The following is a 16,453-nucleotide window of genomic DNA, read 5'->3' as shown; positions in this document are numbered from 1 at the left end:
CTAGATATCGCGAGATGATAATCAACTAGAAGTACTGTAAGTGAAAGTGAAAGTAAAGTGTGAAACTCCACCATCCTTTTCTCCGTTATTTCTGGAACAGACGTCGTGTTACATTCTGTTCGTTGACAAATTAGCCTTTCAACTGTTTTGGTTTATTTTAATAAACTCCAAATAGTTTTATTCATCAGTTACAAACAGCTTTACCTTGGAGTCAGACTTGTTTTGTTAGTGAAATGAAGACCTTTCCGACCTCGGTGGTCTGGTGTTTTGGGATTCTGTTCAGTGTTTCATTGACAACGACAGGTAGGACACAACATTATTCCTTCATTATTTAGCCTGTAGGCTATTTTATTATCTGAACATAATATTATCAAGAAAGAAACGGGGAGAATTCAAGTTCAGGAAATGTACGATGTCTTGTCGTCACTGTGTAGTTGTCTGATCAGACAGGGCAGTTTGGGGTGTGGTGGTGCTGTAGGGTGGTGGTGCTGTAGGGTGGTGTCCGTGGCAGACAGGACAGTTTGGGGTGTGGTGGTGCTGTAGGGTGGTGGTGCTGTAGGGTGGTGGTGCTGTAGGGTGGTGGTGCTGTAGGGTGGTGTCCGTGGAAGACGCTGCAGTCAGGGTCATCTCCATCTCCATCAGACAGGGCAGTTTGGGTGTGGTGGTGCTGTAGGGTGGTGGTGCTGTAGGGTGGTGTCTGTGGCAGACAGGACAGTTTGGGGTGTGGTGGTGCTGTAGTGTGGTGGTGCTGTAGGGTGGTGGTGCTGTAGGGTGGTGGTGCTGTAGGGTGGTGGTGCTGTAGGGTGGTGGTGCTGTAGGTGCTGTAGGGTGGTGGTGCTGTAGGGTGGTGCTGTAGGGTGGTGTCCGTGGAAGACGCTGCAGTCAGGGTCATCTCCATCTCCATCAGACAGGGCAGTTTGGGGTGTGGTGGTGCTATAGGGTGTCCGTGGCAGACAGGGCAGTTTGGGTGTGGTGAGGCTATAGGGTGTCCGTGGCAGACAAACACTATTTACACACGACTTCGATACGGCAGTGACTGTTTCGTAGCAGGTTAGGATAAGTAGTTTAATTACTTTAAGTTAGGAAAAGGGTTAGTGAAAATGCTCCCCTAAATTGTTACCAAAATCGTAGCTGTATCGAAGTGGCGCACAAAGTAGAGAATGGCGAGCTACAGGAAGTGTAGCCATGTTTATGCCTAGAAAGAGAAGACGTTTTACCATCTGAGTTAAAGAGTTACAAATAATTCAGATCGTAAAACGTTTTCTCTTTATAGTCATAAATATGGCTGAAGCCAAGGAAGAGAAGGCAGAATCACCAGGTCCAAATAATGACGGTTTGATTTGGGAACAAGGGTTATGTTACGGTTAAGTATACTTTAGTGAGTGTTAAGATTAGAGTAATGACTATAGAGATAGAGGATTCATCTTTATATCTGTGACATTATAGATTAGGGTAATGACTATAGAGATAGAGGACTCATCTTTATATCTGTACCATTATAGATTAGGGTAATGACTATAGAGGTAGGTCTTTATATCTGTACAGTTATAGATTAGGGTAATGACTATAGAGATAGAGGACTCATCTTTATATCTGTACCATTATAGATTAGGGTAATGACTATAGAGATAGGTCTTTATATCTGTACCATTATAGATTAGGGTAATGACTATAGAGATAGAGGACTCATCTTTATATCTGTACCATTATAGATTAGGGTAATGACTATAGAGATAGGTCTTTATATCTGTACCATTATAGATTAGGGTAATGACTATAGAGATAGGTCTTTATATCTGTACCATTATAGATTAGGGTAATGACTATAGAGATAGGTCTTTATATCTGTACCATTATAGATTAGGGTAATGACTATAGAGAGAGAGGATTCATCTTTATATCTGTACCATTATAGATTAGGGTAATGACAATAGAGATAGGTCTTTATATCTGTACCATTATAGATTAGGGTAATGACTATAGAGATAGGTCTTTATATCTGTACCATTATAGATTAGGGTAATGACTATAGAGAGAGAGGATTCATCTTTATATCTGTGACATTATAGATTAGGGTAATGAGTATAGAGATAGGTCTATATATCTGTGACATTATAGATTAGGGTAATGACTATAGAGATAGGTCTTTATATCTGTACCATTATAGATTAGGGTAATGACTATAGAGATAGGTCTTTATATCTGTACCATTATAGATTAGGGTAATGACTATAGAGATAGGGGATTCATCTTTATATCTGTGCCATTATAGATTAGGGTAATGACTATAGAGATAGGTCTTTATATCTGTACCATTAAAGATTAGGGTAATGACTATAGAGATAGGTCTTTATATCTGTACCATTATAGATTAGGGTAATGACTATAGAGATAGGGGATTCATCTTTATATCTGTACCAGTATAGATTAGGGTAATGCCTATAGAGATAGGTCTTTATATCTGTGACATTATAGATTAGGGTAATGCCTATAGAGATAGGGGATTCATCTTTATATCTGTACCATTATAGATTAGGGTAATGACTATAGAGATAGGTCTTTATATCTGTACCATTATAGATTAGGGTAATGACTATAGAGATAGGTCTTTATATCTGTACCATTATAGATTAGGGTAATGACTATAGAGAGAGAGGATTCATCTTTATATCTGTGACATTATAGATTAGGGTAATGAGTATAGAGATAGGTCTATATAGCTGTACCATTATAGATTAGGGTAATGAGTATAGAGAGAGAGGATTCATCTTTATATCTGTGACATTATAGATTAGGGTAATGACTATAGAGAGAGAGGACTCATCTTTATATCTGTGCCATTATAGATTAGGGTAATGACTATAGAGATAGGGGATTCATCTTTATATCTGTGCCATTATAGATTAGGGTAATGACTATAGAGATAGGTCTTTATATCTGTACCATTAAAGATTAGGGTAATGACTATAGAGATAGGTCTTTATATCTGTACCATTATAGATTAGGGTAATGCCTATAGAGATAGGGGATTCATCTTTATATCTGTACCATTATAGATTAGGGTAATGACTATAGAGATAGGTCTTTATATATGTACCATTATAGATTAGGGTAATGACTATAGAGGTAGAGGATTCATCTTTATATCTGTACCATTATAGATTAGGGTAATGACTATAGAGATAGGTCTTTATATCTGTACCATTATAGATTAGGGTAATGACTATAGAGATAGGTCTTTATATCTGTACCATTATAGATTAGGGTAATGACTATAGAGATAGGTCTTTATATCTGTACCATTATAGATTAGGGTAATGACTATAGAGATAGAGGATTCATCTTTATATCTGTACCATTATAGATTAGGGTAATGCCTATAGAGATAGGTCTTTATATCTGTACCATTATAGATTAGGGTAATGACTATAGAGATAGGGGATTCATCTTTATATCTGTGCCATTATAGATCAGGGTAATGACTATAGAGATAGGTCTTTATATCTGTACCATTAAAGATTAGGGTAATGACTATAGAGATAGGTCTTTATATCTGTACCATTATAGATTAGGGTAATGACTATAGAGATAGGGGATTCATCTTTATATCTGTACCAGTATAGATTAGGGTAATGCCTATAGAGATAGGTCTTTATATCTGTAACATTATAGATTAGGGTAATGCCTATAGAGATAGGGGATTCATCTTTATATCTGTACCATTATAGATTAGGGTAATGACTATAGAGATAGGTCTTTATATCTGTACCATTATAGATTAGGGTAATGACTATAGAGGTAGAGGATTCATCTTTATATCTGTACCATTATAGATTAGGGTAATGACTATAGAGATAGGTCTTTATATCTGTACCATTATAGATTAGGGTAATGACTATAGAGATAGGTCTTTATATCTGTACCATTATAGATTAGGGTAATGACTATAGAGATAGGTCTTTATATCTGTACCATTATAGATTAGGGTAATGACTATAGAGATAGAGGATTCATCTTTATATCTGTACCATTATAGATTAGGGTAATGCCTATAGAGATAGGTCTTTATATCTGTACCATTATAGATTAGGGTAATGACTATAGAGTAGGGCCTTATATATGTACCATTATAGATTAGGGTAATGACTATAGAGAGAGAGGATTCATCTTTATATCTGTACCATTATAGATTAGGGTAATGACCATAGAGATAGGTCTTTATATCTGTACCATTATAGATTAGGGTATTGACTATAGAGATAGGTCTTTATATCTGTACCATTATAGATTAGGGTAATGACTATAGAGAGAGAGGATTCATCTTTATATCTGTGACATTATAGATTAGGGTAATGAGTATAGAGATAGGTCTATATAGCTGTACCATTATAGATTAGGGTAATGAGTATAGAGAGAGAGGATTCATCTTTATATCTGTGACATTATAGATTAGGGTAATGACTATAGAGAGAGAGGACTCATCTTTATATCTGTGCCATTATAGATTAGGGTAATGACTATAGAGATAGGGGATTCATCTTTATATCTGTGCCATTATAGATTAGGGTAATGACTATAGAGATAGGTCTTTATATCTGTACCATTAAAGATTAGGGTAATGACTATAGAGATAGGTCTTTATATCTGTACCATTATAGATTAGGGTAATGCCTATAGAGATAGGGGATTCATCTTTATATCTGTACCATTATAGATTAGGGTAATGACTATAGAGATAGGTCTTTATATATGTACCATTATAGATTAGGGTAATGACTATAGAGGTAGAGGATTCATCTTTATATCTGTACCATTATAGATTAGGGTAATGACTATAGAGATAGGTCTTTATATCTGTACCATTATAGATTAGGGTAATGACTATAGAGATAGGTCTTTATATCTGTACCATTATAGATTAGGGTAATGACTATAGAGATAGGTCTTTATATCTGTACCATTATAGATTAGGGTAATGACTATAGAGATAGAGGATTCATCTTTATATCTGTACCATTATAGATTAGGGTAATGCCTATAGAGATAGGTCTTTATATCTGTACCATTATAGATTAGGGTAATGACTATAGAGATAGGGGATTCATCTTTATATCTGTGACATTATAGATTAGGGTAATGACTATAGAGATAGGTCTTTATATCTGTACCATTATAGATTAGGGTAATGACTATAGAGATAGGTCTTTATATCTGTACCATTATAGATTAGGGTAATGACTATAGAGATAGAGGACTCATCTTTATATCTGTACCATTATAGATTAGGGTAATGACTATAGAGATAGGTATTTATATCTGTACCATTATAGATTAGGGTAATGACTATAGAGATAGGTCTTTATATCTGTACCATTATAGATTAGGGTAATGCCTATAGAGATAGAGGATTCATCTTTATATCTGTGACATTATAGATTAGGGTAATGACTATAGAGATAGGTCTATATATCTGTACCATTATAGATTAGGGTAATGACTATAGAGGTAGGTCTTTATATCTGTACCATTATAGATTAGGGTAATGACTATAGAGGTAGAGGATTCATCTATATATCTGTGACATTATAGATTAGGGTAATGACTACAGAGATAGGTCTTTATATCTGTACCATTATAGATTAGGGTAATGACTATAGAGGTAGGTCTTTATATCTTTACCATTATAGATTAGGGTAATGCCTATAGAGATAGAGGACTCATCTTTATATCTGTACCATTATAGATTAGAAATTAGATTTCATCTTTTCACAAATAGTTTCTTATTTAAACATTTAAATTGCACAACAATTCCATGTGAGTATTATAACTAGAATGTGTTGATTTTCCAAGATACAGTTTATGTCATCCTGTCATAAGTAGTAATGTCTCAGACAACAACAGATCTGAGATCATATTCATTAAGTATCAATCCATATTTTCAACTGGTTGGATTACCGAAATATGGTTCCGTTTGCCACCTTTTGATGTTCCCAGACTCTATGTTAACAAAGTGATTTTCAAGAGTCAACTCTATAGAGTAGAGAGAGAGAAAAGGGGAAAGGTATTTATGGGGGGTCATAAACCTCACCCAACAGGCCAACGTCATGACAAATGTATGACAGTGATTAATCAGTTGTAAAAAGGTTTATAAGGACTATGATGGGACCAGTTTCTCCTAATCAGGTCACATGGTTTTAAAAAACTCCTGAAAAAAAAACTTTTGACTTTTGGCTTAGACCTTCCAAAGGCAGGCAAGGCCATCAATACAGACCTTCCAAAAGGCAGGCAAGGCCAGCAATACAGGTGGCTTGATGAAAGAACCAGCTATACGTTTGATACCAGGTGGTACCTTTTCATCCTTCACAACAATTGAACCGCTCTCCTTGAAGTTCTTGATGATCCGATAAATGGTTGGTTCCCATCAGGATAGGTCCCAAGTGGAGGTTTTTCTCTGCGAGAGCCAGGCTAATATACGTGAAGGGTAGGTTCCCTTAAGGAAAGGTCCCAAGTGGAGGTTTTTCTCTGCGAGAGCCATGCTAATATATGTGTGGCGACATCAGAAGGGTAGGTTCCATATAGAAGATAGGTCCCTAATGGGGGTATATCCCTGCGAGAGCCAGGCTAATATATGTGAAGGGTAGGTTCCATATAGAGGATAGGTCCGTAGTAGGGGTATATCCCTGCGAGAGCCAGGCTAATATATGTGAAGGGTAGGTTCCATATAGAGGATAGGTCCCTAGTGGGGGTATATCCCTGCGAGAGCCAGGCTAATATATGTGAAGGGTAGGTTCCATATAGAGGATAGGTCCCTAGTGGGGGTATATCCCTGCGAGAGCCAGGCTAATATATGTGAAGGGTAGGTTCCATATAGAGGATAGGTCCCTAGTGGGGGTATATCCCTGCGAGAGCCAGGCTAATATATGTGAAGGGTAGGTTCCATATAGAGGATAGGTCCCTAGTGGGGGTATATCCCTGCGAGAGCCAGGCTAATATATGTGAAGGGTAGGTTCCATATAGAGGATAGGTCCCTAGTGGGGGTATATCCCTGCGAGAGCCAGGCTAATATATGTGAAGGGTAGGTTCCATATAGAGGATAGGTCCCTAGTGGGGGTATATCCCTGCGAGAGCCAGGCTAATATATGTGAAGGGTAGGTTCCATATAGAGGATAGGTCCCTAGTGGGGGTATATCCCTGCGAGAGAGCCAGGCTAATATATGTGAAGGGTAGGTTCCATATAGAGGATAGGTCCCTAGTGGGGGTATATCCCTGCGAGAGCCAGGCTAATATATGTGAAGGGTAGGTTCCATATAGAGGATAGGTCCCTAGTGGGGGTATATTCCTGCGAGAGCCAGGCTAATATATGTGAAGGGTAGGTTCCATATAGAGGATAGGTCCTTAGTGGGGGTATATCCCTGCGAGAGCCAGGCTAATATATGTGAAGGGTATGTTCCATATAGAGGATAGGTCCCTAGTGGGGGTGTATCCCTGTAAAAAAGGACAAAAGTCCCAGTTACAGTGAGTTTTTTTGTTTAACCTTTCACTGCTACCAAACCCGGATCCGGGAGCACCCCCCACAGTAAAAAAGCTGACTAGCATAGCCTAGCATGGCGTCACAAGTAAATACAAGCATCTAAATATCATTAAATCACAAGTCCAAGACACCAGATGAAAGATACAGATCTTGTGAATCCAGCCATCATTTCTGATTTTTTAAATGTTTTACAGGGAAGACACAATATGTAAATCTATTAGCTAACCACGATAGCAAAAGACACAACTTTTTTTTCTCCACCATTTTTTTCCTGCATGGGCAGCTATCACAATTTCGACGAAATAAAGATATATATAGCTACTAACCAAGAAACAACTTCATAAGATGACAGTCTGATAACATATTTATGGTATAGCATATGTTTTTTTAGAAAAATGTGCATATTTCAGGTATAAATCACAGTTTACCATTGCAGCCACTATCACAAAACTCACCCAAAGCGACTAGAATAACTACAGAGAGCAACGTGTATTACCTAATTACTCATCTTAAAACATTTCTGAAAAATACACAGCGTACAGCAAATGAAAGCCCAACATCTTGTGAATCCAGACAATATTTCAGATTTTCTAAGTGTTTTACAGCGAAAACACAATATATCGTTATATTAGCATACCACATGAGCTAACATCACCCCAGCATTGATTCAAGGCAAAAAGCGCGATAACGTTATCACCACCAAAATATATTAATTTTTTCACTAACCTTCTCAGAATTCTTCAGATGACAGTCCTGTAACATCATATTACACAATGCATATAGAGTTTGTTCGAAAATGTGCATATTTAGCATCACAAATCGTGGTTATGCTATGTAATCAGTCAAAACATGGCATGCATTCTGGCCGGCGCCATCTTGGAAGGGCACCTAAGTTTACGATTATTTATCGATTAGATTGACTAAAAAAATACAGGTTGGACAGCTAATGAAAGATGCATTGGTTATTAATGCAACCGCTGATTTAGATTTTTAAAATTAACGTTACTAGACATACAGTGTGCGTTACAGCCAGACTAGTGCCGCAATATTGTCCGAAAAATGCGTTTACATTTTTCCACATAAATACAGAATAAAATCATAAATAGCTCTTACTTTTGGACGAGCTTCCATCAGAATCTTGGGCAAGGTGTCCTTTTGTCCAAAAGAATCGTTGCTTTGTTGTAAAACGTCCACTTCAACTTCGGAACTAGCAGCTAACAGTAGCTACGTGGCACACACATGTCCAAATCCTCAAACGCAATACTACGAATATTCCGAAAATAGCAATATACTCGCATAAACTGATATAAATCGGTTTCAAATAACTTCGTTATGATGTTTCTAACACCTATACCGAATTAAATTACAGACGGACATATCTAAGGCCGATAACTGAGCGTTTCAAAATGCTATCCTGAGGTCTTGCGTTGCGTAATGGCGGAAGTCGAAAAGAGAGCGCACCTCGTTCCTTGCCCTTTTATAAGCTCTGAGAAATACGTAGAAACACCATTCCACTTCTCATTGGTTACTGACATCCAGGGGAAGGCGGGTGCAGTTCATTTCGATCCATAGGGCACACACAGAGCTTTAAACTGATCCGAGAACAGAGACTATTTTTCGGACCTTCGCATGTCCTGTCATGATTTTCGCTGTAGAAAGAGTTCTGGTTCACCCACAGACATAATTCAAACGGTTTTAGAAACTAGAGATTGTTTTCTATCCAATAGTAATAATACTATGCATATTGTACGAGCAAGAATTGAGTTGAAGGTTTTATAGACGGGAGAAATCTAAAACACCCTGAACACCGTTGGGAGTGTTTAGGGAATAATAACTAGTGGCGACCAACGAACCTGTTTCTCCCTGTAATATAGAGACATTTAATAAAGACATGGAGACGCTGAAAGAAGAGCACGAGCATTCTACCAATTCAGGAATTTGGGAAAAATTGAGCAAATTAGAGAAAATTGGACAACATTTTCCTGCTGACGGAGAATTCAAATCAAATAAAGAATTCAATTATGACTTGGCACAAGGACATGAAACCAGAATCAAAAGCTCAATATACCAGCGTTTTGATGTCAGCATTCTATCAACAGGAAATGCATAACGATAAACCCAGAAAGTGTAACACCAGCACACTGATACAGAAGGACTGGGGCCGCTAATAGGGCCATAGAGAATATCACTAACTTCAGTTTCAATGGCCAAGGGAAACCAAAGAAATGTAGCGGAAAGCATCAAAGCGTAGGGAGACAGAGTCCTGTTTTAGGTGTGGAGATATTTGGTCATTGGAAAAGGGGGTGTAAATGGGTATGGAGATGCTGTATTCAGAGGAAATGCTGCAGTCCTGTTTTAGGTGTGGGGTCATTGGAAAAGGGAGTGTAAAGTGAGTATGGAGATGCTGTATTCAGAGGAAATGCTGCCAAGCGTTTGCATCTTTTTTCAAAAGATCAACAACTACTCGTTTTGAGGTTAGCAAGGATGGAACTTTCCCCTAGCGGTGTCTCTGTTCGATCGATATACATAGAGATTACAGTTGTTAAGGAAGACGTATGAGATAACCTTTTACCTAACAGTTTAGTAAAGGCCAGGGATTAAATATTGCGGGATTCCTTGCGATGAGAAATTGGCTAACTTTGCCACAGGAAAACGTATTTTGGGTTGAAGATTCTAAATGCCAGGGGATTCTAAAGGTAACACATTTAAATATGCCCAAACATTCCTTGCAAATGCAGGAGACCTTTGTTTAAATCATGGGACATTTTATGTGGTTTTATTTTTAAATACATTTACGTTTTCTGTTGTCTTATTCTGGAATGGGATTATAGAATGGACGAAAGGGTGGAGGGGTCACGAGGAATTAGCATTGGGGTTACCAAACCTAAAATTAACTTAATTTAAAATAAATGTGGTATGATTGAGAACCACATGGGGAAAAGGATCGGGGGAGAGATAATATGGCCGTGTTGTGGGATTTATAGGATGAAATGTTTTGAAGAGGTATTTAAATGGTTTCCGAAGGACAGGGAAAGAAAGGGAGAGGAAACATTTTAATGGTGACGAAAGCCCTGAATATTAAAAATTCCTAATGAAGAATGATCAACTTCATTATGAATTAAATAGACGTGGGATTTCATTATATAATTCATGAGAAACACCATTCTCTATCCAAATTATACCATTACTTTAGGAGATTATTTCCTTAGGGAGTTATAAAGAGTTGTAATTCTAAGTTGATTAGTTATGTGAATTAGTTTATTTTTGATTTAACATGTTTACTTTTAATCACGTGTTTGAAAGTGGTAAATGACCAGTTCCCTGAGGTCCTGGTTTTTGGGGTACTTATACAGTGGTACTGTGTTCAGGCTGCAAATAGGAAGGAAAATATATGTTAATAAGGGATGACAGTTACTTCACTATGAACTATGATATATGTATTGCTGATTTCATGTTTTTATTTTGATATAAATTTCCCCAGATTGGGATCGTTGTGTGGGAATTCTGCGAGGGGTTAGGGTGCAGATTGGGATCGTTGTGTGGGAATTCTGCGAGGGGTTAGGGTGCAGATTGGGATCGTGGAGTGGGAATTCTGCGAGGGGTTAGGGTGCTAACTTCATGATCTGGTAGCTCTTCTGAGAGGTCGCCAGTAGAAGAAGGGAATACGGACTACTTTAGAAAATCTTTTTTAGCAGTAACATCATGTTATGCTTTGTGACATTTGTCTTATAGATGTTATTAAGAAAAGGTTCATGTCATAATTCGTCATATAGTCAATGTTTGTCTAGTTTCCTGAAACAGAAATGAAATGAACTTAACTGTTGTTCTGATCTGTGCTTTTTTGAGGTTATCATGGAAGGTGACGTCAGATCGTGTTTTAATGCATGCATTTTTGACCACAGTGTCAACCTCAAAACCCTCCCTAACCGGCTGAAGAAAGAGCAACAAAGGCATGCAATGTGACTTTTGACACGTCTATCAGAGTCCATAAACCGGGGTGCGGGCGGCAGGAGTACTGAGAACGGCTCAGGTGAGAGACTCGTGTATGTGGGAGAAACAGAGGTATCTACTTGGATATTAAAATCGAGACATTATTAAGGGCCATGAAATGTGACAGGCAAACGTTTACATGTGCCGTTGGGAAATGAATGATAAGTGCCGGGTGACGGAAAGGGGGGGGGGGGGAGGTGGTATACACACTGCTAACTATTTAAACTAACATGCATTGAGATTGTTTCTTTACCATCATGACAGGAAAACAGGGTCAAAGGGGGTAATGAGAAGAGGTATGACCGGCAATAAAAGGTTGTTTATAAAGTGTGTTCTAACAGGGATGATCTGAGTTGATACAACTGGAATATCAGCCTTAGTCTCAACGCACTGAGGTCAGTCATTCTACATTCGGGTTGGATAAATTATAAAATGTTTTAGTTGTGATTGGGATACAGCGAGAGAGAATTGCTAAGGTCACGCCCTGACCTTAGAGCCTGTTTATGTCTCTATTTGGTTTGGTCAGGATGTGATTTGGGGTGGGCATTCTATGTTTTGTTTTCTATGGTTTTGTGTGTCTATGTTTTGGCCGGGTATCAATCAATCAATCAATCAAGTTTATTTTATATAGCCCTTCGTACATCAGCTAATATCTCGAAGTGCTGTACAGAAACCCAGCCTAAAACCCCAAACAGCAAGCAATGCAGGTGTAGAAGCACGGTGGCTAGGAAAAACTCCCTAGAAAGGAAGAAACCTAGGAAGAAACCTAGAGAGGAACCAGGCTATGAGGGGTGGCCAGTCCTCTTCTGGCTGTGCCGGGTGGAGATTATAACAGAACTATGCCAAGATGTTCAAAAATGTTCATAAGTGACAAGCATGGTCAAATAATAATCATGAATAATTTTCAGTTGGCTTTTCATAGCCGATCATTAAGAGTTGAAAAACAACAGGTCTGGGACAGGTGGCGGTTCCATAACCGCAGGCAGAACAGCTGAAACTGGAATAGCAGCAAGGCCAGGCGGACTGGGGACAGCAAGGAGTCACCACGCCCGGTAGTCCCGACGTATGGTCCTAGGGCTCAGGTCCTCCGAGAGAAAGAGAGAAGGAGAAAATTAGAGAGAGCCAAGATTGTCAAAATGTTCATAAATGACAAGCATTGTCAAATAATAATCAGGAATAAATGTCAGTTGGCTTTTCATAGCCGATCATTAAGAGTTGAAAACAGCAGGTCTGGGACAGGTAGGGGTTTCGTAACCGCAGGCAGAACAGTTGAAACTGGAATAGCAGCAAGGCCAGGCGGACTGGGGACAGCAAGGAGTCATCGTGCTCGGTAGTCCTGACGTATGGTCCTAGGGCTCAGGTTCTCAGAGAGAGAGAAAGAAAGAGAGAACGAGAGAATTAGAGAGAGCATACTTAAATTCACACAGGACACTGGATAAGACAGGAGAAGTACTCCAGGTATAACCAACTGACCCTAGCCCCCCGACACATAAACTACTGCAGCATAAATACTGGAGGCTGAGACAGGAGGGGTCAGGAGACACTGTGGCCCCATCCGAAGATACCCCCGGACAGGGCCAAACAGGAAGGATATGGGTATGGTTCTCAATCAGGAACAGCTGTCTATCTGATTGGGAACCATACTTAGGTAGCCCTTTTTTCCTCCTTTCGTTGTGGGTAGTTGTCTTTGTTTGTGGCACTATTGCCCTTAAGCTTCACGGTCGTTTTGTGTGGTTTATTGTTTTGTTGGTGCCATTTTAAATAAAGGGAAAATGTACGCTCACCAAGCTGTGCTTCGGTCCAGTTCATCGGCCGTTACAGGTGGATACGATGCTGACATTTATTTGGCCGACAGAGTCTCCAGGAACTTATCTCAAAGTGTCATTGTGAGCGGAGGTGGTTTGTGTGGGGAATCACTGGATGACCGCGTGGGAAAACCATGAATTTATGTTACATCGCATCAATGAGTGGTGCTAAGTTATTAAACATGTACTTTGTTTCTCTTTTCAAGTCAATATGTTTTTAAAGTTTCGTGGAAAATGAGTGTTCATTGTTCCAGAGGAGGGAATGTTGTATATTGACTAACTGTTAGTATGTTTATGACTGTAGGAAATGCATTAGGAGTACAGTGTGTAATGGGTTAGATGTAATGATATAGTATAGTGTGTTATGGGTTAGATGTAATGATATAGTATAGTGTGTTATGGGTTAGATGTAATGATATAGTATAGTGTGTTATGGGTTAGATGTAATGATAGAGGAGTATAGTGTATTATGGGTTAGATGTAGTGATATAGTATAGTGTGTTATGGGTTAGATGTAGTGATATAGTATAGTGTGTTATGGGTTAGATGTAATGATATAGTATAGTGTGTTATGGGTTAGATGTAATGATATAGTATAGTGTGTTATGGGTTAGATGTAATGATATAGTATAGTGTGTTATGGGTTAGATGTAATGATATAGTATAGTGTGTTATGGGTTAGATGTAGTGATATAGTATAGTGTGTTATGGGTTAGATGTAGCGATATAGTATAGTGTGTTATGGGTTAGATGTAATGATATAGTATAGTGTGTTATGGGTTAGATGTAGTGATATAGTATAGTGTGTTATGGGTTAGATGTAGTGATATAGTATAGTGTGTTATGGGTTAGATGTAGTGATATAGTATAGTGTGTTATGGTTTAGATGTAGTGATATAGTATAGTGTGTTATGGGTTAGATGTAGTGATATAGTATAGTGTGTTATGGGTTAGATGTAATGATATAGTATAGTGTGTTATGGGTTAGATGTAGTGATATAGTATAGTGTGTTATGGGTTAGATGTAGTGATATAGTATAGTGTGTTATGGGTTAGATGTAGTGATATAGTATAGTGTGTTATGGGTTAGATGTAGTGATATAGTATAGTGTGTTATGGGTTAGATGTAATGATATAGTATAGTGTGTTATGGGTTAGATGTAATGATATAGTATAGTGTGTTATGGGTTAGATGTAGTGATATAGTATAGTATGTTAGGGTTAGATGTAGTGATATAGTATAGTGTGTTATGGGTTAGATGTAGTGATATAGTATAGTGTGTTATGGGTTAGATGTAGTGATATAGTATAGTGTGTTATTGGTTAGATGTAATGATATAGTATAGTGTGTTATGGGTTAGATGTAATGATATAGTATAGTGTGTTATGGGTTAGATGTAGTGATATAGTATAGTGTGTTATGGGTTAGATGTAATGATATAGTATAGTGTGTTATGGGTTAGATGTAATGATAGAGGAGTATAGTGTGTTATGGGTTAGATGTAATGATATAGTACAGTGTGTTATGGGTTAGATGTAGTGATATAGTATAGTGTGTTATGGGTTAGATGTAGTGATAGAGGAGTATAGTGTGTTATGGGTTAGATGTAGTGATATAGTATGGTGTGTTATGGGTAAGATGTAGTGATAGAGGAGTATAGTGTGTTATGGGTTAGATGTAGTGATATAGTATAGTGTGTTATGGGTTAGATGTAGTGATAGAGGAGTATAGTGTGTTATGGGTTAGATGTAGTGATATAGTATAGTGTGTTATGGGTTAGATGTAGTGATAGAGGAGTATAGTGTGTTATGGGTTAGATGTAGTGATATAGTATAGTGTGTCATGGGTTAGATGTAATGATAGAGGAGTATAGTGTGTTATGGGTTAGATGTAGTGATATAGTATAGTGTGTTATGGGTTAGATGTAGTGATATAGTATAGTGTGTTATGGGTTAGATGTAGTGATATAGTATAGTGTGTTATAGGTTAGATGTAATAATACAGTATAATGTGTTATGGGTTAGATGTAATGATATAGTATAGTGTGTTATGGGTTAGATGTAGTGATATAGTATAGTGTGTTATGGGTTAGATGTAGTGATATAGTATGGTGTGTTATGGGTTAGATGTAATGATATAGTATAGTGTGTTATGGGTTAGATGTAGTGATATATTATTGTGTGTTATGGGTTAGATGTAGTGATATAGTATAGTGTGTTATGGGTTAGATGTAATGATATAGTATAGTGTGTTATGGGTTAGATGTAATGATAGAGGAGTATAGTGTGTTATGGGTTAGATGTAGTGATATAGTATAGTGTGTTATGGGTTAGATGTAGTGATATAGTATAGTGTGTTATGGGTTAGATGTAGTGATATAGTATAGTGTGTTATGGGTTAGATGTAATGATATAGTATAGTGTGTTATGGGTTAGATGTAATGATATAGTATAGTGTGTTATGGGTTAGATGTAATGATATAGTATAGTGTGTTATGGGTTAGATGTAATGATATAGTATAGTGTGTTATGGGTTAGATGTAGTGATATAGTATAGTGTGTTATGGGTTAGATGTAGCGATATAGTATAGTGTGTTATGGGTTAGATGTAATGATATAGTATAGTGTGTTATGGGTTAGATGTAGTGATATAGTATAGTGTGTTATGGGTTAGATGTAGTGATATAGTATAGTGTGTTATGGGTTAGATGTAGTGATATAGTATAGTGTGTTATGGGTTAGATGTAGTGATATAGTATAGTGTGTTATAGGTTAGATGTAATAATACAGTATAGTGTGTTATGGGTTAGATGTAATGATATAGTATAGTGTGTTATGGGTTAGATGTAGTGATATAGTATAGTGTGTTATGGGTTAGATGTAGTGATATAGTATGGTGTGTTATGGGTTAGATGTAATGATATAGTATAGTGTGTTATGGGTTAGATGTAGTGATATATTATTGTGTGTTATGGGTTAGATGTAGTGATATAGTATAGTGTGTTATGGGTTAGATGTAATGATATAGTATAGTGTGTTATGGGTTAGATGTAATGATAGAGGAGTATAGTGTGTTATGGGTTAGATGTAGTGATATAGTATAGTGTGTTATGGGTTAGATGTAGTG

The 16,453-nt window shown here is 37.6% G+C and overlaps 1 protein-coding gene and 1 long non-coding RNA gene across 3 annotated transcripts in view; both read left to right on the top strand.

Annotated features, from left to right (window-relative positions):
* Positions 1 to 16,453, top strand: part of LOC139561635 (butyrophilin subfamily 3 member A2-like) — a 1,433,431-nt gene that overhangs the window by 297,241 nt on the left and 1,119,737 nt on the right. The gene's annotated exons all lie outside the window — the stretch shown is intronic.
* On the top strand, positions 29 to 11,622 carry LOC139561648 (uncharacterized). The gene is made up of 2 exons (XR_011672176.1): positions 29 to 303; positions 11,434 to 11,622. It is a non-coding gene; the product is annotated as an uncharacterized lncRNA (long non-coding RNA).

Source organism: Salvelinus alpinus, chromosome 31 (assembly GCF_045679555.1).
Source record: "Salvelinus alpinus chromosome 31, SLU_Salpinus.1, whole genome shotgun sequence".
NCBI classification, from domain to species: domain Eukaryota; kingdom Metazoa; phylum Chordata; class Actinopteri; order Salmoniformes; family Salmonidae; genus Salvelinus; species Salvelinus alpinus.
Note: the sequence above shows the minus strand (reverse complement) of the source record. Positions and strands in the feature narration are given on the sequence as shown.